At 44.2% G+C, this 21052-nt stretch overlaps 1 long non-coding RNA gene across 4 annotated transcripts in view; it reads right to left on the reverse strand.

Moving 5' to 3' along the window:
- Positions 1 to 541: 541 nt before the first annotated feature.
- The window catches only part of LOC109259154 (uncharacterized), a 100179-nt gene continuing 79668 nt past the window's right edge, over positions 542 to 21052 (reverse strand). The window contains exons 2-5 of one of the 4 annotated variants that reach the window (XR_008417779.1): positions 19105 to 19246; positions 8044 to 8091; positions 4548 to 4696; positions 542 to 2039 (exon numbers count right to left, since the gene is read on the reverse strand). This is a non-coding gene — a long non-coding RNA (uncharacterized LOC109259154). The remainder of the gene's footprint in view (positions 2040 to 4547; positions 4697 to 8043; positions 8092 to 19104; positions 19247 to 21052) is intronic. The other 3 variants (XR_008417783.1, XR_002076583.2, XR_008417781.1) reach the window with 3 other exon arrangements.

Consider the following 21052-nt stretch of genomic DNA (forward strand, 5'->3'; position numbering starts at 1 on the left):
TCCTCAGTCATCTCATGACCTCTGTAGCCCATAAGGCACTGACTGACCCGAAAGGATCCTGGGCCCAGCTGGGACGGCAGCCACCTCATATATCCAGGGAAGGACAAAGGGGCCCTGTTTTAAAGCCCACGTAGGTGACTTCGGTTGGCAATGATTCTCCACTTCATGCCTCTTGGTGTGATCCTCAAATTGACCTTTGCAGCCTTGGATTTCAGCTTTTAGTGTTGGTGCCATAGACACCCACCTTGTGTTAGTCTGATTTGCTCCTCGTCTCTATGTGGCTTGTTACTGTCGTAAAGCCTTTCACGTCCCCGAACACAATCCTGAGAGGTGGGTAGAATTACCAGCCCCATTTCATGGATGAGAAAGATGATGCTCAGAGAAGGGAGGTGACCTGTGCAGGTCATCGCACTAGTGAGCAGTGAGCAGTGGAGCCAGAGCCTGGACCCAGATATTCCGACTGCATTTCTGCTTTGACACGTCAGTTATGCCCATAAATCACTGGTAGTCACACTTTTCTAAGTGCCATATGACCGTGTCCTCCAACGTATGCGCGTTTAATTACCCATAAATCATAAAATGCCTGACAGTGTTAATATATAAGCATGTTATACAGCCTATGAAAACATATTTTTAAAGGGCAGAAAATGAGGGGCGCCTGGGTGGCTCAGCCAGTTGAGTGTCTTGACTTCGGCTCAGGTCATGGTCTCACGGTTTGTGAGTTCGAGCCCCGCATCAGGCTCTGTGCTGACAGCTCGGAGCCTGGAGCCCGCTTTGGATTCTGTGTCTCCCTCTCTCTCTGCCCATCCCCCACTCACATTCTGTCTCTCTGTCTCAAAACAAGTAAAAATTTAAAAAAGGGCAAAAAATGAAACAAATGATGTATTTTTTAAAGCCCAGGGACCAACACTTGTGGGTAGGAGCTGGGTAATGGGGATTTATTTTTATTATTTGGACTACTTTTGCATAGGTTTAAGATCTTCTCGTGAAATGTTAGAAAAAACAAACACGGAACAATGAACCAAGAAAGGGGGCCAACAAACAGTTACGGAAGCTCTGGGCAGGAGCCGCAGATCCAGGCAGGGTAAACTGAGAAGAGGGGCCAGGATTGCCCTGCTCGGTCATCGGGCACGTGGGTGACAAAGGCAAGGGCTGGATGAATTCTGCTTCTGCCATGTCATCAATACCACTGTAGCATGTCTGTACTCCTGTCTCTGTGAGGGGCCACGGGGGGCTAGTGGGCAAGAGGCTGGACTCCAGAGCTGGACTACTGGGCTCACGATCCTGGCTCTGCCACTCGCTAGTTTTATAATCCTGGGAAGTTTCCTAACTTCTATGTGCCTCGGTTTCCTCCTCTGTAAGGAGGGGATAATAACAGTGGCTCCTTCACTGGGTCGTTGTCTGGATCACATGATATACACACATCATTTGCATAAATTAATATTTAAAGTAGGAAGGACAGTGTTGGAAACATAGTGCTACATGGACTGGCTGTTGTGATAATTGTTGTAGAGCTGTTACATGTTGTTTTAATGTTATTATTATTCCCTCTGCCCTTTCTAGACGTAATGGGATCTGATTTCTCAGGGAGCCTGCTTCCCCTGTTTCCACCTCTGACTCAATGTCTGAAAATGTCTGGACCAAAAAGGTGCAAGTACTTCCTGGGCAAGTGTACTCTGGGAGAAGAGGAAAACAGTGGTGCCACATGTAATGGGAAACAAAAGCTGATGGAAAGAAGTGGGATGATGTTTCAGGAAAGGAAGTATAGCTTCAGCCGTGCTAGGTACGCCGTCCACTTCACGGGGTCCCAGCCTCGTCATCCCTAAAGCGAGCGATTTGCTGCAGCTGATACCAGAGGTGCCTTTCTGAGTTGACATTTTTTGGCTGTGTTCTGCTTCCCTTTTAGCTACGATCACTCTTAGGATTTGGAATTTCAAACAGTCTCCTGGGTTTAGCGCCTGATCAGAAGATCTCCCGATCTCAGGTTTGGTCCATAAGCCATGGTACACCACATGCCTTGGGACATAGGCCAGGTTAACCTGTAAAGTAACAAATCACAAATTATGCATTAAACTTTTAGAAGCACAGATGTGTTCTATTCTTTATGATACATGCAGGTTGATGGGTTGACGGTGTAGGAATTCATATTAGGATGCCAAATAAAAATACACACGTCATATAAGCTGATCTCTAGGCAGTTGTATATATAGCTAGCCATAGAAATTTCTACCTACTTATAGACACTGTATGATACATAGGGCTAGTTATATATATATATAGGTAGATAAATCTGAGATACGCATCAGATACTACCCTATTTCCTGGATCTTTATGTCAGGAATATATAGAACACTGCACTTAAGCAAAAACAGGTGTTCATAATTTTTAAAAATCCACAACTTTTGTGAAAAGTCACATATTTGTATATATCTATACAAATATAAATATTGATATATAGATTACACAGATATAATCATTGAATATTAATAGTTATTATTTCCGGGTAGTGCATTTCAGGTGATTTTTTACTTTTTTCCTTATGGTTTACGTATTGTGAACTTTTTTTTTACATCGAGCATGTATTATTTATATAATCAGAAGAAAAAAGCCCTTTTCATGGTGAAAAGAAGAGTGTCTAAAAGATACTAACTCAGATATTGGCATAAAGAGAAAATCATTAAAAGGAAAATTAACAAAATATCTGATGCAGTAACTAAACAAAGAAAGAATATCCCAAACTCTGAAGGTCAGAAACCTTTAATGCAATTGCGATGTTTTAGATACTTTTGTTTATAATTACGTTCTAGGGCTTCTTGGACATTTCCTAGGACCGATTACAACTAGAAAATCCTAGAAAATGTTTGGAGTTGGGACAGTTTAGCCTTTGAGGACAACTGAGTGCCTTAACACATTTCTTTGCATAGACTATAGCTTTTCCTTAGTTTGAAAAAACAATTCATTTGATCACATTTGTGTTGGGGGTTTTACTATATTATTACTGGGGTAACCTTACATTGGTCCCTCATCTTAGTCACACACACACACACACACACACACACACACACACGCCCTTCAGTCCTTATTTGAAAGACAGCCCCCTCCAAGCTGCACTCCTGCCCCGCGCTGGCCCTGAGGCCGTGAAGGCAGCGGTTCCCACAGCTGGACTATTGGGGGGAGCCGTGAGCGCTGAACAAGAGTGATGAGAAAACTGAGTAATAGGAAGTCACTTTCTGTAAGTCATACAATGAATTAAGTAGCTCAGTCAGATTCAAATCCAGGTCTGTCTTCCCCTTGAACCCATGCTCTTAATCTTTGTTATACAACTACACACTGTGCTCAAAGCTGTGAATAAGGCCTTCATGGGGCTCACAGTCTAACAGGAAGAATTAATTATGTGTGTGAAACATGAGTGAGAGAAGAGAATGCAAAGTTTATAGTACTCACACCAAAGAGAGCTACCCTAGGATGGCCAGGTGGTTCACCTGTATTTGCAAAACCATATTCTAGAATATTTTATGAATATCATTATGAACATTGTATGTTCATCATTATGAACATAATATGTTATGAACACAAGCCTAGCTTATAAACAGAATCCAGCTTACTCAAAACCTTGTCTAAATCTTTGCTGTTAGGGAGCTCTAGGCACTTGGGTGAGTCAAGCTTAACAATTACTTGGGGTTGGTGGATAGGAACAAGGTGAGGCAGAAATGCACACAAATTCAAGGTGGAAATTAGAGACTCCTCTCTGGCAAATCATGTACTTCATCTTGCCTAACATCATTGGAATTTCATCTGGCAAAGAAATTGGGAGATATTTTTCTCCCAAAACATTTCTTTTGGCAAATATTTGAGGATTCGAAATTTGACCACGGATCTACTGGGTTTTAGTTTGAGAGGAAACAAGAAAGAGTCTTCTTGGAATAAGAGTACAAGAACAGCTGTTTGTTAGTTTCATCCCCAAAGCCTCTTTCCCTTCCAAGACTCAGTGGGCAAGTTTGTGGGCCAGACAGTAGAAAGGGCTTATCTTGAGTTTTGGCCTCCTGGAATAGAAATTTAATTTCAAAAAGGTACATTATTATTCATATTTCTGTCTCCATGAAAATCAAACATTATATTTTTATTCCAAGTACTCTAGTATATGAAAGACCTTCCTCCCCCCAGCAATATGTTCCTACAAAGATAGCAGAGGAGAGTGTCAAAATATATTCCAACTGATGAAGTGTCTTCATGGCAGGAAAATGGAATTGGAACTTTATAAAGTGTTTGTTAAGGGGAGGGCAAATGTCGAAGGTTTCAGCTGGAGCTTCTAATTGCCAAGTTAACAATTTTGGGAAGATCTCAACCAAGCTCTGTGGTGCCTGGTAAATATCCTCTGGCCATTTTGATTCAACACTCAATTAATTAATGTAGTGGCAGAAAGGAGCTTTAACTTGGAGTCCAAAAGTCTGGGTTCCAAATCCTTTTGTTAACTGCTTGACCTTGACTCAAATCTGAAAACTCTCTGTTCTTTATGTCTTCATCTGTTGAATAAACATCATACTTACCTGGCAAGGTCATTTAAAGGATCAATACAATGATCGCAAGGGTCCGAATAAATGACATCCCCTTCCTCTGTCCAAGTTAGGAAAAATGGGTGAGAACAGTCCAGTCCAGGCAGAAGGATGTCAACATATTGCCTTTAGTACTGATGAGCCTAAGAGCAAAGGCTTAGCTTAGGGTATATAACAACAGTGGGCCTTTCTTCCCAGTTACTGGACATGGCTATGGCCTTATCAAATGGTGAGCATGGAGGAGGGGCTAAATGATGGCAGGCAGGGAATGAAGAGAGGGGAAGGATCTGAGCCACCCATGCCCACAGAGCTGCACCATGACTTCTGTGGGTCACAGGCCCTTTTGCTTTCAGGGGTCCCTGCTTCCATAAAAGATACTAAAAATTACATATGCATTGGCATAAAGATGAACATAGTAGCATGACATTACTTTAGCATTACATTTTAAAACATTTTCTTGGACGTAACCTGAAAAAGTTTTTTTTTTCTTCCGAATTTAAAAGAAATTAAAACATTTTTTTGTGGGTCCCTGCAAGTATTTGGACCCTAGCCACTGTACTGAATGGTCAAGTTGGCCTTGGACGGCTGGCCCTTGTTCTCAAATTTCCTAACTAGAATAGCCCCTCCTCCCTTCTTGGGGAGTACTGAGGAGGCCAAAGTGGACACGCTAGGTGTTGCTACAGACGGAGACAAGAACTCAGGGGGCAGGATGCTCCCCAGACCCCATGAAAGTAAAGTGCTAAAAAAAATGTGTGTGTAGCCTAGACCGTGAATAACACCAAAATGGGTAAGACATTTTCTCTGTCTTCAAGAATTGATTATAGCACAAGGCAGAGGGAAATAAGAGCAAAATTGGAGAACAAGTCACATGCTGAGAGAATTTCTAGAAACAATTCCTTGTGGTAGTGATAGTGGAACTTGGCCTTGAAGGATAAAGATTTTTGTTAGACAAGGCAGGATGGGATGGAGTGGAGAGGTCATTCTGGACTGTGAGACTGGAAAAGATATGGATTCACTTGAATGCAAGGATGTTCTAGAAATTAAGTTCAAAAGGCAGCCACTAGTGGCACCTGGATGTCTCAGTCGGTTGGGCGTCTGACTTGGGCTCAGGTCATGATCTCACGGTTCGTGGGTTCGAGTTCTGCATTGGACTCTGTGCTGATAGCTCAGAGCCTAGAGCCCGCTTTGGATTCTGTCTCCCTCTCTCTCTGCCCCTGCTCTGCTCATTCTCTCTTTCTCAAAAATAAAAAATAAACATTAAAATTTTTTTTAAAAAAGTAGCCACTTTCCTTATTCTTTGGCTCCACTGAACTCCCTGTTTAATGTTTTTATACCAGTGGGTGTTTTTATACCAGTGGGTGGGAGGGAGGGATGTTATTATTTACTTGGTACCTACCATGCACCAGGAGATTTACAGGCATTGCCTCATTTACTCTTCACTATAGTGATCTGAGGTGGATATCATTGCCCCTGTTTTTTCAGACAAGGAACTTGAGACCCTGAAATCATAAATGGCTTACTCATGGCCCCAGAACCTAGTGGGCATCAACAGATTGGCTCTTGATTGCCAGTCCAGGGCTCTGTTCTCTGGCTCCTGGGAGACCTCAAAGGGGTTTTCTGAGAGTTATACAAAGAGTTCCTACAGTTATAGTTTAGGTGGAATGTTGTTCCAGGGCCTCACTTCTGGTGTTCCATTATCCCGACTCTCAGACCAGACTGTTCTCCCTCTCGTGAGCATCTACCTGGTGAGGGCCCCTCCATGCATGCCTTCATCTGTTCACCAGCACTGCCTTCCCTGGCCTCCCATGCTGGCTCCAGATCTCTGCTGTTATAGACTTGGTGCTTGTGATTCCCCAAATGGGGCTGGTTCCAGGGGCCCCTGTGTGCCGGTCCCAAGACCATGGTGGGCTTGCAGGAGCTAACAAATAGTGGCTAAGTAGCTAATATTTAGTAAGCACTTGCTCTGCTCCAGGTACGGTGCTTAACACATCCTCACACGTTGTTTTATCCTTGCAAACTTCTCCGACATAGGCATTATTAAACTTTTACAGATCAGAACACCGGGGCTCAGAGGGATCCTGCAACTTTGCCAAAGGACCACAAGTGACGGTGCCAGAGGCAGGATTTAACCCCAGCAGCCTGACTCTAAATTTTCCCCCCAAACCACCATGGAATCCGGCCTCCTGGAATACTTAGAGCTTCACATCACGTTTTTACTACTTGTGAGAAATTGGCCTCTGCTTTTCTCCAGTTGATCTCAGTTTCTCAAAGTTCTTCCATATTTGGCATCTTTTCTTTGTTGTCTTCCATGTTGCCCTCCCTAGGCGTGGCTCTTATTCTTTCAGAATTTTGTCATTTGGCTGGGTCCTGTTCAGAAATTATTAATGCTCTTATATCTGTATTTCATCCAGTCCTTTCATTGTAGATATCTAACAGCTTAGTTGCTGTACATCTGATATTTAGTTATCTTTTCGCTCCTTGCTTGCTTTTGTCTTCCCCTGGCAATGGCCAGAGGGTAAGCATGGAGACTTGAATGTGGAATTCCTGGCAGGAAGTCACCTTTTCCCTCTAACAGGACCCAGCCATGAGGGAACATCTGTGGGTTTTATCTCTTCACATCCATTCTCCTCTTTCATCAACACAAAAATTCTGCTTTGAGGGACTTACTCTTTCCCTGTTGACATTAGAGGACACATAACATGGTGGCACCACATTGCCTCGGCTTAAATCCCAGCTCTACCACTAGACCATCTGTGCTAACTTGGACTGATAACTCAAACTCTCTGTGGCTCAGTTTCTTAATTACAATAGTACCCTCCTCACAGGGTTATTGTGAGAAGAAAACATGTGTAAATATGGTGCTTAGAACAGTTCCTGGTAGAAAATAAAAACACCATAAATATTAGTGATTTTTAAGAAATCATTAATCTTTCCCAAGGCTAGAGGGAATGTTCTTTCCTGGAATTTGAATCCTGAGCAGAATGGCAAAAAGACAGAAATCCATTAGAGCTGATTCATTTAGGTAGTGCTCCGAAGGTTAATCAGTTCCTATTCCCTAGCTCCTAGGCATCCTTCTTCTGGTCTTCAAGTTCTGGATCTTCAGAAGTGTTTTTTATTCTGCATTCCACTCCCCACATTCTTCCAACAAATGTCCCCTCCTCCTCCTCATTTTCCTCTTCCTCTCCATCTTTCTTCTCTTGCTCCTTCCATTTTCCTACCCCCCACCAAGCACCCTTCTCCCTCCTCCCCAAGCCCAAAGTAGTAAGCATTGGTTTCTGATACTTTCTGCCAACAAATCTTTACTGAGCCAGCATCCCATGAAAATGGCCCCTTAGTCTTGGCTTAAATATTTCCATAAAACAGCTCTCTCTGCCTCTTTTTTTAAATTGGTGAACTCTGAAAGTACTTTGTCATACTAGGCAGAAAGCTTATATAGGATTCTAGAACATTGTATGTTTGGATTTGGAGCCTGGCTCAGTCATTTACTCACTGTGAAGCTTGGGCAAGCTGTTTAGCCTCTATGCCTTGGTTTCCTCACCTGTAAAATAGAAGGCAATAATAGTAACCATTTCATGCTATCGTTGTGAAGATTCAATGTCATACACTTGTGAAGCATTTAGATTTCCAGTAAGAGTAAGTTCCTGTGAGTCATCCTCCTCTTCCTCCTCATTCCTACCATGGATCCCAGCTCCACCCTTCTGAGCTGCCCAGAATAAGCCAGATCTTCCTCTTAGTGCCAGTCTTTCAAATACCAGGATGCTCCATTTGTGTCCCTCCTTCCTCTGGGCTCAGTATGCCTGGCTTCCTTCTGTCCTACCTGCAAACTTCTTCCCAGTCAGGCCAAGATGCTCTTTGTGGTCTAAACTGATCAGACAGGAAAGATCCAAACCTGTCTTCAACTTGTCTGCCTCATTATTTTATCAAAAGTAAAACACAAGTAAACATCTTATAAGGTTTTGGGTTAAAATCTGCCTGCTTCCCCTCAACACTGGGGAGGGTCTATGCCAACAGCTTCTGGACTCCAGAGTCTTTGAGCACCACCCGACTACCTGGGCCTGAGGGTTGAGACTGGGGTCAGGAGGAGAATGGCACATGAAGGCATATGGAAATAATAGCAGTGGGAAAAACTTCCTGCCTCCCCTGCTGGTCCCCACCCAGGCTTATGCAGAAGCTGACCAGACATACTTTCTGCACTTTGCCTGCTCTGCCTTAGAGTCATAGGCAAGTCCCTGGGCTAAGCTGTTCCTGGTTGTTGACATGCCACTGACAAGCCTGAAGAGTTTCTACTCATAGGAAGAGCTTTCCCCATAGTGTGGAGAGTAAGAATCTGATTAATAATATCGGTTGCATGGCACTTCACAGTTTGGAACACATCAATTCATTACAACATTGGGATGGATTTGTCATAGGAAGAACAGTCTTTTTTTCGCAAAAGGAATACCCATTTACAAGGAGTATGTTCAGGTCCGAAGAGGTTAAGGGCCTTGCCCGTTCACACAGCCACAAGGGACAGAGCTTGCATTGGAGTTGCGCTTAGAGTTCTTTGTGACATGCCTTGTTCTGAAGGCTTTGGGGCCGCTGTTGGATGTTCCCATGAGTGTGTCGCTCTGCCATGGAGGCTACAGGACCTCTAGTAGCCTCTTTCTCAATGGTCAGCAGAGGCACCAAGGAGCAGGTGGCCTGGGACCTATAAATAGGTCTATCCTAGTCTACTTCGAGGAAGGGGAAACTTTTGGAAATAGAGACACAGTGACTTGAAAGACACATGATGTTTGGTAAGGCTGCAGGGGTACCCTGGAGAGAATGAGAATCTGCTGGTGAACTGGAAGTTGTTGGGGGAGTCAAGTCCAAATATCTATTCATCCCGTCACTTATAAAGTCCAAGGGAGCCTTCTGACTAAGGGGCTTAATGTTAGGGCTCTTTCTAGAGAGTCTAAGGAAAATAAGTTATTTGGTGGCATCCATTGTGGATTTTCTTGGATTTGGGGATTGCATGGTGAGAGAGGAGCCCAGGATTCCGTGGTGGAAAGCTACTGGGGTGTCCTGCCCAGCTCTGCCTTCGAGAAGCTATGTGTGCTTCCAGCCCTGGACTGGCAGTAGGACTTAAGTGCCCAGCCCTGAGCTCCACCTGTAATTTCAGGGGGTGGGGAAGCTAAAAGCAGGGAGCAGGTGGCCAAAGCAGAAGTGATTTTATATTGGGAGTGATCCAGGATAGGGCAACTGAGAAATCACCCTGTGAACCCCTGAAGATTGGAGGACAGTCCTGATTCATCCTTTTCCTTGGCTCTCCTCAGAACAAACCAATGTGGTTTGCAAAGCCCTTAAAAATCTGGCCCCAAACTCTGGCTTCTTTGCAAGCCAAGCTTCCCCATACATTTTGGTCCAGCTAGGTAGAATTATTTACTGGTCTTTGAAAATGCCATCTCACTTTCTCACCTCATGCCTTTGCTCATGCTGTCTCATGTTGCCTGAGATGTACTTCACCCCATTTCTCTTTCTGGAGAACTTCTACTCCCTCTTCAAGATGTGCCACAATGTCATTTCTTCTGTGGAGCCCCCTGGCACGGTCATGACTTGCCCCATTCTCGGTTCCTACAGCATTCTGACCTCAGCTCTGCTGTGGCACTTATCACATCGTCATGTGATTGATTTTGTGTTTGCGTGCACAACGGATGCTGAAACCAGACTGCCTGGATTCAAATCCGAGCTGTACTACCAACCTTGGACAAGGTCACCTTGGACACGGTCTCTGTTCTTGCCTTCCTTCTATGTAGAATGGGGGCACTAGCACTCACCCCACAGAGTTTTTATGAGGATGAAATGAGCCGCCATGTATTAAAGACTCAGATCACGGTCTGGCACTGTAAGTGTTAGTGGTGTTGCTGTTGTTACCGTTACCTGTTTGAAGTCACCTGTCATGGTTCCCTCCTATTCATGTCTACCTGAACTTAGACCATCACAAAGAGGTCACTTGAACATCCACAGTCCATAAGCCATACCTGGAATGTGACTTTCTCTCTCTCCACCCTTGTGTGTACGGTGAATAGATGCCGACAGGCAAGCTTCCTGATTTCCACTCAATGTTCCTCCCAGATCAGAGCTCCATCTTGATCCTTTTTATAGTCTTTGCCATCAACTTCCAGCATGTATTGTCCAATTCCCTCAATCCAGATACCAGGATATCCTCCTACACATGGTGATCTAAACGAGGCAGACTTTTTCTTCCAACTAGATCTCTATGCCCATGGGATGCCTGGTTGGTAACACCCCTCATTTGGTTCTCAGAGGGGTCTGGGCACCCCTGACACCTTATGACACTCTTGGCTTTGTTTTTTTTAATATAGAGGCCATGTTTGAGTCACCTGTACATCTATTTCCCAATACAGTACCAAACTCAGTGGGTTTTTAAAACAAATAAATAAATGGAGAAGTAAGAGTAAGCCATCTTTGACTTTCCCACAGTACAGTGTCAGTGTGATTGGATGCACCTGGGCTTTCTGCTATTGACAGATGAAACTGTTCTGATTGAAACACACCTCCAAGTGTTTGCTCATTTCCATTCTCCTTATCTGGAGTACCCTTGAGTTTTCAGTACAGTGCCACCATCTGGAATAAAAAGTGTCTGGGACATATTTTGTGCTCCCCAGAGAGCAGCTTCAAGAGTAGATATAGTTAGGCACCCAAGACAAACTTCAGTTTCTTCCAAGCTTTGGCTTGGTATGGAGAAAACCAATTGCTTAGAATCACAGACACCGAACTGGAAGGAAGAGTCAGTGTAATCTAGCCCAATCTCTTCTTTTTACCAACATGGAAGCTGAGGGCCAAAGAACAAGAGTGACTTCTCAAGGTCACTCAGCTCTATATGTCAGTTAGGATCTGAGCTCACATCTCCTGAGTCCCCAATCAGCACCTTTGTCCCCGGGCTCTCACTATCCCATCAGCCTTTGTGTCTTGCACATGTCCTTGCCTCCATGGGCATAGCTGCTACTCAATTCCAGACCCTTATAAGCTTACTGAAAGCTGGGCAGGACTGGAGGCAAGAAGCACAGGAGATAGTTGTTCTGGGGGCAGTAGGCTCCATGGGTGGTGGGGGTGGGGGTAGGGCTGGAAGTTGGAGAGGATTTTTACAAACTTTGGTTTTGTTGTCCAGGATTTAAACTTCTACCATGTTTACCCATAGAAATCTTCTCTCAAGATTTTTGCAGGGTTTTCTCAGGGTCTGTCAAGGTCACTCTTATCTCCACTTATTCACCACTCACCCAGCACACTTCCTTTTGTGTGTTATGTGTGGTGGGGAAGGGGTTGGTTGGATGGGGGAACCTAGTATTTTTTGTTTTGTTTTAAATTGTTTTGTTCAGAAATTCTGCTTTTTCCCACGATCTGCTTGCAAGGCTTTGAAATGAGGACTCAGAATCACACGGAGTAACTCAGAGTAACTCACTTGGGGCAGAGAGGGGGATGTGTCAGCAGCACCAAATTACATTGTCTTAGAAATTTAAAAGGGTGCTACTTACCTTCAACAAATAATATTTTAGTAACAGATATTGAAATGCCCAATACTAGGGAGTGAAATGAACTTTGGTAAATCCAAAGCGTAGGAAACTATGTAACCCAAGGACTTAGCAAGGGGCGTAGGAGGTATATCAGTCTAGGGGGTACCACACAGCACACAGATGCTAATCCTTGCAAATTCTAGTGCGGTGGTAACATTCTTGCAGAGAAAAGGCACCAGCAGATTGTATGGCCTCTGGGTGTCATTTCCCGTCACTATACTCCTGATAATCATTAAAAAGGTGAAGAAGATGTATATCTATTGACATAGAAGATGTCCCTGGCATATTGTTAAGTGAATTAAAAAACAATGCTCATAATGCAATTCCGATTTTGTAAAATTTATAATGATAAAAATGTGGTGGGCAAAAAATAGATATCAATATTGTCACAGTGATGATAGGTGATTTTAAGTCCTGTTTATACTTTTTCTGCACTACCAAAAATTTCACCATAATATACTTTTACTTTTGATACTTGGAAAACACCGTAAGTGTTGGAAAAAATAAAGCATTCTATTTGTGGCTGGGCCCAGAGATTCATTTATGAAGGGGATTTTGCTGAAGAGGTCAGTCATTGCATTAAGAAACTTGGGATATCAGTAAATGTTATTTCCCTTCGCTATGAAGAGAAGGAGGCAGGAAGAGGCCATCCTCAATGTAGGTGTGGGGCAGAGACTCTTCAATTGGAAACTCCAAGGGGATGTATTCCTGGAGTCCCTAGTCAGAACTTGGCATCATTATTTCCCATCCTGAGACCATCTTAACTAGGTTGTTAGAGTCTCCAGTACTCTCCACGCTGTAGTTAAGCAGCATTATGCCTTAAATAAACTTTTAGGGACTAGCCTGGGAAGCCAACTACCCTTTACCACGTTATTTCTATGGGGAAACATACTCCCAATGCCACATCACCAGGTTACATGGGAGCTTTGGGACACAGCCATTTTTGGTTTGGAGACCTACTTGACCCTTTCCTCCTTATTCCCTAAGTATTTCAAAAATCCCTATTAGTTTGTGAAAGATTGTAAAGTTATGGACAAATTCTTTGGTTTACACTCCATTTGGTAGCCTGGAGATTGGCACCACTAACTCATTTTTTAATGAGTATTACTTCTCATTGATCAAGTTGGCTGGAGTTGCCCAGGGTTCCCTAGTTATGCTAGTGATTTGTATCTTCCTCAGCACTCCTTTGCTTACTGTGGTAGTTAATTTTATGTGTCAACTTGATGACTTGTGTTGGGTGCTGGCCTTGGGTAGCTGTGTGAGTTTGCAAGTTATAAAAGAAAGGAACGGACAATCTGATCTCAGAGGGCCTTTCCATATCTGACAGGTGAAGTCTGAACTGAGAAACTCACCTCATGTCTGTGGGACAGATTTCAACCTGTTTGGTAAGAGACTTCTAGGCCAGGGAAGGAGTAGGCCATGCTTGCCTCTGTTAGATTTGTCAGCCATTTCAATTACTTTGGAGGTTGGTGAAAAATGACCTTTCTTGGCTGTAGAGCAGTAGTCTAGAGCGGTAATCTCTAAGCTTTTCTGGGTCGAGAGTGCTCTGTGAATCAGATCAAGACAACGATCCCTCTTCCCTAAAGCTTTGTGTATGAATGCAAGGGCTTCTAGGCCCCATGAACTTCACCAAAAACCTTCTAGGGGTCCATGGATGTAACAGAAGCTCCTTTGGCTAAAGTCCAAATCAGCAAGTTCATGATTTGGCCAGAGATGTTTAAAAAGAGCTCAAGAACGAATTTTGCATCTCCTCTCAAACACCTTCCGGATCTAGAGCCATCCTAAGCTCTTGGAGACAAGTTGTTCCAGGACCTAAAGAGGTCAAGCAATCATGTTTTTCTCTAGTTCTTAGTAAGTTACGCTCCAGGGACTTTCAGCTAAGAGGCCTAACAGAGGTCAGAGGATCTATTATCAGTTAATTGGCCTGTTCAGCCCTAAGGGAAGTCCCCAGGTTTCCTTAATTCTTTGAAAGATCTGCATTCTGCTTCTGACCTGGGACAAGCCACCTCCCCACTGGGGGCCTCAGTATCCTCATCTGGCACAGTCACTCTTTAAGTTCCTGTCAAGCTCCGGTGGTGTTCTGTCATCTGTGAGTCCTTGATAGCTGTGTGGTGGAGACAAGCATCTAAGAAGTCATGATTCTGGATCCTTACTTGGGTCTGCTCCTGTCACTGAGGGGATTCCTGTCCAGAGAAACTTTTAGAGCACCCTGTCTGAGAAGCATCTAGCTTCCCAGAGGCCTTCAGGGAAAAGGCGAGGAACAGAGTTTGTTTTTGTTTCTTTGTTTTCTGCTCTGGGAAGAAACCTATTAAGAGTCATCTTGAAAGGAAGATGTCCACTGGGCACCAGGAGAGGCAGGCTAGCATCAGGAGAGGCAGGCTATTTCTGAAGAAATAGAAATCTCTTCTCCGCTCTCAGAAGTTCTCCCATTTCCATGACTCACCTCCTCTCATTCCAGAAAGTCATGCACAGGAATTAATTTATGGGTCCTGTCCAGAGGTCTTTAAGTAAACAGTGCCACCAGACCTTTCTGCTACCCAGACAAGCTGGATTTCAGGCCCCAGGGAGGAAGCTAATGACTTGTAGTTACTTGGCTATTGTTTTCCGAAAACAATCTGACTTCCTTTCTGATAGCCTCAGAATTCCTTCTTTACAAATTAAGATGCTGGAGCCAGGGAAGGGCTGAGCTCACCAGCTTGGTAGCACAATGCTCCAGGGCAAGATCTCCTTTCTGCAACAAGTTACAGAGGCTCCTTATGGACTGGTGGACAGGCAGCTCAGGGCATGCAAGCCCCAGCTGGGCCTCTGGGCCACTGCTTCTCTCTTGAGATCTTACCTCCATTCCATAGCATGTAATAATAACGAAGTTGTATTGTGCTCAAAGAATAAACTTGTGAAGACGATATCACCATTTTATAGATGAGGACGTTGAAGCTCAGTGGTTTGCCCAAGATCTCACAACAAGTAAGGGACAGGGCTGAGAGTCCATCTCTAGTCTTCTGACTCCGAGTTTCAGCCTCTTTGAAAGAGGACATGTCAATGCAAAGAGAAGCAGTCTGTCTGGAGCTGATAGATTTTGGTCCATCATCTGAGAACTGAGTCTTCATGTTAGATAAAAATCAACATCTGAAATTCACTGGATGTGGGGCTTAAGTGCTAGATCCCTGTCTCTTCTCTTCCCCTCCACATACTCCAAAGCTAGGGTTGGCTTGGGTCTGGTGTTAGTGGGGGGGCAGTGTTGATCCTTCCTCCTGCCTAAGAGGTTTGATGAACACTTAACAGAATGGCCAGTCCCTTTTTGCCGTAAAAGAAGATTCCCCACTGGCTTTCTCTGGCCGTCTGGACCCCGTTACAGAGTCGCGTTAAGTCTTTTTTGTTAGGGTGCTTGTGGGAGTTTTGTTTTTGAAGGGAAGTAGACTCTTACTTTGTGCTATTGTTGATAACCACTCTGCCCTCTACCCCACCACCACCACCACTTTGAAGGAAAGCTGATACAGTAGTGCCCCCTTATCCGTGGGGATTTGTACCAAGTACCCCCAGGAGTGGATGGCTGAAACCACGGACTGTACTAAATCCTATATGTACTATCTTTTTTTTCCCACACATACACGCTTATGGTAAAGTTTAAAACAATAGACAGTGACAAAAACTATGTGAATGTGATCTCTCTCCCTCCCTCTCAATAACTTATTGTACTGTGTTCACACTCCTTGTGATAATGTGGGATGATAAAATGCCTGCCTGGTGAGAGGAAATGAGGTGAATGACACAGGCCTTGTGACATAGTGTTGGGCTACTATTGGCCTTCTGATGATATGTCTGAAGGAGGATCATATGCTTCCAAACCCACAGTTGACCATGGGTAACTGAAACTGTGAAAAGTTAAACTGCGAATCAGGGGGAGCTGCTGCAACCCCCTTGTACCATTTTGTACTTACGCCCACTTATGCACTCATTACATTGTAGTCTACTTGCTGGTACCCGGGGCTCTCTCCCCAGCCATGGAAAGTATGGGGGGAACTTATGTCTCTGTTACTTCTGTATGCCCTGTCCCTGCACAGAGTGTGTCCTCAGTATACCTTCACTGAATTCATGATTAGCAGATAAATGACTCTACAGGGTAGGTGCTATTCCTCAAACTCTGGAGGAGGATGGTGGGGGGAAGTGCAGTATCACCTGGAAAAGCAGTTGAAATGTGCTCTCAGGTACAAAGGGAAGGTTGTATTTGAATGGCACCTTTGGATGTGTGCGGTGTCCCACCTATGTGGCCCCATCTGGTGGCCTTGGTCAAAGGAACCAATGGAAATGGACAAAATATTTATAGCTGTAATATTGATAACACCATGTTTCCATTGTTAATCTCTTATCTTTCATTTCTTTCAAAGTAGTCTCCCCTCTATAATTTATAATTTAATTTTAATCTTGAGAACAGATGCATGATTCATTATATGCTGTATGTATGTATGCATGTATGTATATATCTATGTCTATTATCTATCTACATGGATGTGTAGGTATATATGTCTGTATTATATATATGAGAGAGAATATTTATTTAGCAGTCACTACATGCCAAACATATATATCTCATTCAATCTTCATAACCCATCTATAAATTTCATGGTTATGTTATTCTGATTTTAACTCATGACCCTGAGATAAGACCTGAGCCGAGATCAAGAGTCGGACGCTTAACTGATGACTGAGCCACCCAGTCGTCCCCTATGTTATTCTCATTTTAAATGTTTACTTAATTTTATTGATTCATTTTGAGAGAGAGGGGGAGAGAGAGAGAGAGAAAGAAAACAAGTTGGGGAGGGGCAGAAAGAGAGGGAGAGAGAGAATCCTAAGCAGGCTCCACACTCGGTGCGGAGCCCAGCATGGGGCTCAATCTCATGACTGTGAGATCATGACCTGAGCTGAAATCAAGAGTTGGATGCTCAACTCAGGCGCCCCATGTTATTTTCATTTCAAAAGTGAGCAAGATGAGGCTGCCAGGAAGAAAAAAATTTCCTCTACTCTTTATGTTCAGTTATTGGAGGCTTGGAATTAAACTGACAGAAGATAGATAGCAGGGGAAAAAGAGGTTTATTCATATGCATTGGGAAGCTAACAAAAGTAGCTAGCTCACTAAAAGGTTAAAGGTTAGGGGGTGCCTGGGTGGCTCAGTCAGTTGAGTGGTCTGACTTTGGCTCCAGTCGTGATCTCGCAGTTTGTGGGTTCAAGCCCCGCATCGGGCTCTGTGCTGACAGCTTAGAGCCTGGAGCCTGCTTCGGATTCTGTGTCTTCCTCTCCCTCCTTCTCTCTCCCTCTCCCCCACTCACGCTCAGTCTCTCTCTCAAAAATAAATAAACATTGAAAAAAATTTTTTTTAAGGTTAAAGGTTAAACTTAGGTAGTGCAAAAGGGGGAGGGAGAAAAGGCTTCTATGGGAAGAACAAATTGATTTCTTTAGGAAGGACAAATGAATTTTTAGAACAAATGGGAGATAAGAAAGTTTGTGATAATGTTTGTTTATGCAGGTGTGGTGATCTTTCTGTCTTCTTCACGGCCATGCAACTCCCCCCTCAGAGAGGGGATTTATGGTGGCCTCATTTCCCAGAAGCTGCTGCTTTTAGTCAGATAAGGGAAGCTCCAACAAGGCTTCTTTCTGTGTCTGATGAATCTCAAATGTCTTCAGTTTGCAATAATCTCCCTACCAACTCCTGGGTTCCAAACGGGTCCCCACATGCCAAAGAGGGTCACATAGTTGCTGAGAGGTGCAGCCAAGATCTGAACCCAAGTACTCTTAACCACAAGGTGATTTGCCCCCAGCCTTATCCATTCTACTTTGAGTATTTAGCTGCTGAATGTGAGATGAAACTTTGAAGAAATGGAATAATCTTAATCTCCTAAATATGCCTCTAATCTTCTGTAATAATTTGACCCTAGCAGCTATAGTTGAAGCTGGGCACTAATTTAGGAGGAGATGAAAACTTTGTTGTTGAGTTAGGTTTTGAACATTATTGTCTAAATTACCAAAACAGACATGGGATATTGTATCTCTATTTTAAACGCAAGGAAATGCCTCTTTTTTGGCATGATTTGTCTGAGGGCACCTGAGTTAATGACATATCTGGCAAAAAGTTTCCTGACCTTGTATTTTTATTATTTTTGCCACTAGACCCCCTGGTATTGTACCTTGGACTTGACTGAAAACACCTTTCAGAACAAAGGAGGAGTAAGTTCTTTTCAGTCTTTGTGAGGTGGGTAGACCAAGGATGCAGAATCTGTTACAGGAAAAAGAGGTGTGCATTGTTAACCCGAGATGTTGCTTATAATGACATAATAACTAAAATAATGTGAAATTCATAGTCTTCTTGCTTTCAAGGACTTCCTTTTGGATCTAGAGGGCAAATGCCATCCCAAGATCTCCCAGAGAAAGGTCTCATTTGGGTCATAAAATGAAATCCCTGGACCGGGTACTCCAAGGCTCCAGTGAGGCTATATCCAGCTGTTGTCTTCATGCCCTGAATTTAGGGGGCGAGAATCAGGCTTGGCTGATACTGGATTCCTCCTCCCCCACCTCCTTCTCTTCTTCTCACGTCCATGGAGGCCACTGGCCCAAGCCCACTACAAAAGAATCCTTAAGTTTGGGATCCCAAAAGTTCCCATCTGCCTGAAGCCCGAGAAGAGGTATGGCTGTGACTTTGAGCTTTTCTTTGGGATTAAAACTTGAGATGTATCAAGAGTAGATTCATAGACCAAAGCACCAGGGGCAAGGAAGTCTGTGTTTCTTTTGCTTTCTGCTTCTTGGAACAGGGTGTTCTTGCCCGTTTTAGCCACTATCTGGAAAGCAAAAGTCTTAAAGGGGACGGCTTATGCCTGTGGTGTCTGCCTCTCCACCGGCAGGAAAGGGTGAGTTCAGCCCACTAACCATGGCTCCAGTTACCTACTTAGGACCTCCGAGGGGGCATGTGGGACTCATCACTCTCTTAATTAAATGCCGGCAGAACTTACTTGCATGTGTTATGGTTGTAGGTTCTAAGGGAGGAGGCTCTTCAAACATCTGGACCACAGTGTCTTGGGAAGGAAACTTGGGGAGTCAAAGATTCATGAGGTAGAAGGACATTCAAAGGTCTTCTCATTTGCCCTCTTGCCTCTAAGGAGAAGCAACAGAAAAAAAAAAAATAAGAAGGAGCAATTTTCAAAATGCCACCTTTAAAAGACTTGTAGAAAAAGTGTGCCTCTGCCTGGAAATCTCAGCTGGGGCTGCGCCACCTTCCTGGTCATGGCCAAACGCGGTCTCTCTTGCTGGGGTTGGAGCCCATTCCTTCTGTGGCATCTGCAGGCCTGTTTGCTCCCACCTGGAGAGCCCTGTGCCCCACTCTCTGACCAGGCCATGGGTTCCATGAGAATTCCTCCACGGCCATGGGGAGAAAGTGCCTGACCTTTCGCATCAGGCAGGCCTTTTCTCCACTTCTCAACTGAGTAAGCTTGCACAATTTACTAAACTTCTCTGAGGCTGAATTTTCTTTCCTGCAAAACAGAAATAATAACACAGTGTCTACCTTGTGGTGTTATGAGGTGAAAACGCCTGGTACCTCGAAGGCCTTCAATAAATGTGCCTTGCCCTTTCTCCTTCACTAAAGCACAACAAACAGATCACACTGTATGAATCTGTTTTCCAAAAGATTTGTTTTCCTCATCTAACTTAACACTTTAGGATATCATCATACAATGAGGACAAACACATATCGAGTACTGTCATTGATACTAATTGTTTTGCCTGCATAGCTGACTGTGGACAAAAGATGGCCCTTCTCTTCTACTTAGCAGAGGCTGGGCCCATAGGCGGGGCTTCTTGTCCAGGAGACCGTGATGGATGGTTCAGACAGTCTTTAGAAGGTCATCTGTCTGTCTTCTCATCTCCAAGTAGAATAAGGTGAAGAGTGCCTCACACAAAGCCCTGCACGTAGTAGATGTGGAAGGATGTCTCTTTTGCTATCCCACGTCTACAGCCCTTCCCTTACAGGTACTGCCAACCAATTCTTTGGCTCTCTAAATCCCCCTGAGTTCTTCCTATCTGTAAATGCGTGGCACATAGACCTCGGCACCTCTGTGTAAGACCGTGTCTTAAGCGGAATGTGAGGATGAAGGCGACGACACAGCAGACAGACCCTCAGTCCCCACCCCGGCCCCTGGCCTGACACCTCCTTTTCTGGGGCATTGAGCATCTGCTCGTGGCATCCTTTTTGGATATGTGGTGACAGCTAGATTTAGCTCCATTAGATGATCACCCAGAATCCACAGCCTGAATGATATTTTCCTTAATTTTGGCAGAGTCCTTACGTGAGCCTGGAAGAGACCCAGGTAAGAAATAAACCAGACTTCTAGCTTTGGACCATCAAAATGCACTCTGTCCTAGATAGCACTGTGAGTGCAGTACCTGGCTGGAGAGCTGCCCCACTTCCCTGCTTTGGGATGATCCTAGTTGGGGACCTCAGTCTTCTCCCAACACCGACTTGGACTTCCTGGGTCACCTCTAGTGGCCCATCCAGTTTCTTCACTGCCCTATTTCTCTACCTGCCAAGCACGGTGGGAGCATTTACCTTCTGCGCCCTGTGTTCTGCCCCAGATCATGGGTGTGCCTACCTCTTGGTAGTTCTTTCCTTCTGGGCATTCAGAGGAAAATGGCGCTCTCCTTCATCCGTAGCCCTAATCCCAGTTAGACTCTCCTTTGGAAGCCAGTGATCTGGGAATTAGTACTTCATTAAATCTTCCCCACTCTCAGATTATCCTTCAATGGAGACTTATGTGTTCTTTGACTGGCCCATTTCCTGGATAGATATAATAAGGGGTTTCCAGGAGCCCCCAGACTGGCTGGGCTATGAGGACAAAGCCATAGTAGACGGATAATCTCTGTTGTGGAGAAGAAACTGGTATCGCTAGGGCTCTCTATGGTTTC

The sequence above is a fragment of the Panthera pardus genome, unplaced genomic scaffold, assembly GCF_024362965.1.
Source record: "Panthera pardus isolate Hobbes unplaced genomic scaffold, ASM2436296v1 HiC_scaffold_11, whole genome shotgun sequence".
Taxonomy (NCBI): Eukaryota; Metazoa; Chordata; class Mammalia; order Carnivora; family Felidae; genus Panthera; species Panthera pardus.